Here is a 2681-nt window from a genome sequence, read left to right as displayed (position 1 = left end):
ACAAAGTCCAATAAAAGCAATTCCTCACCCACCCAGCCCTCCATCAGGACGGACTAGGTATGTTCCGCTGCCCTTCACTCATGCAGGAAGGATAATAACAATTCATTCCACTCAATCCTAAAGTGATTTGTAACCCGCCACCAGCCAAAACTGGTCATTTTGGGAAAGCGGCCCCATCACACTGCATACCTAGGCAGAGTAGGTGTGTCTGTGCAAACACGGTCTGTTCCTGAAGTCTTTCCCCCAGCTCCTCACTAGATGTGAGGGGGGAGCTCATTCAGCCCCTGCTTCCGCTTACTATTTAAAAACTCCTTATTGGCCCTGTCTCTGCTGACCTTCGATTTCTCCTCCTGTCTCTTCATTGACAGCTCACATGAGGTAGCTGAGTGGTTAAGGTGATGGACTGCTAATCCATTGTGCTCTGCACGCATGGGTTCGAATCCCATCCTCATCGGATGCATTTAGTCTTCATGCCTCTTCTATAGACAACCATCTCCCCTTTTGGTACAATGACAGATCAAACAATGTTGCTTCTAGCAAACAAAAACCTTCTCAGAAACTCAGAACTCTCTTTCTTTAAATAAAATGTCTAAATCCCAGATTTCTTTAAAAAAAACATTCTCTAGTGCTGTATTTCTTAGTTTTTATCTCAAAAGGGAACATCCTCATCATCTCCCCCAAACACTCTGGGACCTGCCCAAATTATTAAAATACCCTCACCCCGAGCAAGGCCAGAACAGTGAACCAGAGCTAGTGTCTAGGCCAAGCTGTTCTGAAGGAGGCAACTCCAACATTTTCTCCCTGCTTCCCTTGGCAAGGTCTGACTGAGAAAACAAAATTCCCCAAACTGAAAAACCAATACTAGTCTGTATGGGGACTTTGGTTTGAAAGTATTATTGTTATTATTCTCTTCTGATTCCTGAATCAGTTCAGTTCAGTCTTTGTCCTCCAGGTGTGTTTCCAGCTGCTGAGTTGTGGGGGAGAGAGGCCAAGTCATGATGTCTCTTCCCCTCTTTCATAGCTTCTTCCAACTTGCTAGGAAGCTCCTTTGCTACGATGTGAGTCAAGCAGTGTCCATTGTCTCTGTGCTATCTCGGAGAAGTCTGCATTGTACACGGTTCCTGGGATAGTCCTTGGGAGTGTGGATCCCTTCAATGGGCCAGCAGCGAGTCTGGCTCCTCCCTTGTCACACCTGAAAGGCTGGTGGGGGGCATTTCCCAACCTCATAACATATCTCAGTAACACACACAGAGCAAAACTTCATAACTTCCCAACCAATGCTACACACACAATCCAACACGATATTAATGTTCAACAGATGAAGACTTTTGAAATGAAACCTCACCAGGCAGACTTTGTACAAACCATGTCATCATTATATGAGAGTGGTGAATATGGGGCTTGCAGGTGCTGCTTTGAGCACAGCGTGCCACACCTGGGCTTCCATTGCAATGGAGACGTACCCTTAGAGTCCATCTCTCCTGGGATAAAGATGGCAGCAGGGCTGGCCTGGGTCATCTGACTTGGGCTCATGGAGCTAAAGCTGAGGGGCTAAAATCTGTGGTGCAGATATTTGTGTTCACGCTGAAGCCTGGGTTCAGAAACCCTCATCCCTCGTGGGGTCTCAGAGGTTGGGCTCAAGCCCGTTTGTCTGCACTGTAATTTTATAGTCTTGCAGCCCCAGCCCCATAAGCCTGAGTCAGCTGAGCCGGGCTTTGGGACAGGTGCCCTGGGTGTGTTAATCACAGTGTAAACTTAACGTTAGGCTACGTCTACAGTGCAATGAAACACCCTTGGCTGGCCCGGGTCACATTAATCAGGATCATGCGGCTTAGTCTGGAGTAAAGTTGCAGTGTCCGTGTCTGGGCTCAGGCTCAGGCTCAATCCCCTGCTCTAGGAGCCCAGAAGGGTGGGAGGGAGTTTAGCGAGTGGAAATGGTGAAACCGCATTGAGGGGACTGGACCACTGACCTACCAGCTCTTAACACGCAAACTTTCAGTAACTCTATTATCAGTGCCTGCGAGTGTAATTTAAACCATAAGAAAAAACACACTGGGCCAGACCAAAGATCCATCTAGCTCTGAATCTTGTCTTCTGACAGTAGCCAATGCCAGGTGCCCCAAAAGCCACTCAACAAAGCATCACTAGGAGTTGAACCCAGAATCTCTGGTTTACAAAACAGGTGCTGTAACCAGCTAAGCCATGGTGCCTGCTGTTACTTAAAGCATCATGTCTGCCCACACCTGACTCTCTGCCAATCCCCACTGAGCCCTGACAAGCTTTGCTCATGTTTGGATTCTGTAAAGCAGAGGAGCAGGGGAAGGTTTACTCCCAAGGTGTGTGAGTGATTATTTGTTTGCTGCAAAAAGCTCTAGGCCTCTCGTCGAGGTTGGGACTGAGGGGCACTGGGAATAGGAGGGGCTGTGGTTTGGGACACAGGAGAAGAGTGCCGACCGAGGGAGTGTTGTGTGTTTTTCACACAACTGAGCAATATAATTCTGCTGAAATAACTTTGTAGTGCAGACCTGGCCAAAGATTCACACACACACAGCTTGCAAGGAAAACCTCACCTGCTTCTCTGCTTTGCAGAATCCAAACACATGGAAAGTTTGTCAGTCCCCACTGGGGATGGCAGAGAGTCAGGTGTGGGCAGAGAGTATCCCTCACCACAGGCAGGTACC

General features: G+C 48.2%; 1 non-coding gene across 1 annotated transcript; it reads left to right on the top strand.

The window, feature by feature from the left end:
* The first annotated feature begins 372 nt into the window (after window positions 1-372).
* On the top strand, window positions 373-454 carry TRNAS-GCU. The gene has a single exon. It is a non-coding gene; the product is annotated as a tRNA-Ser (tRNA).
* The last annotated feature ends 2227 nt before the right edge of the window (window positions 455-2681 follow it).

The sequence above is a fragment of the Mauremys mutica genome, unplaced genomic scaffold (assembly GCF_020497125.1).
Source record: "Mauremys mutica isolate MM-2020 ecotype Southern unplaced genomic scaffold, ASM2049712v1 Super-Scaffold_100104, whole genome shotgun sequence".
Classification (NCBI taxonomy): Eukaryota; Metazoa; Chordata; order Testudines; family Geoemydidae; genus Mauremys; species Mauremys mutica.
This window is presented reverse-complemented; position numbering and strand designations above follow the sequence as displayed.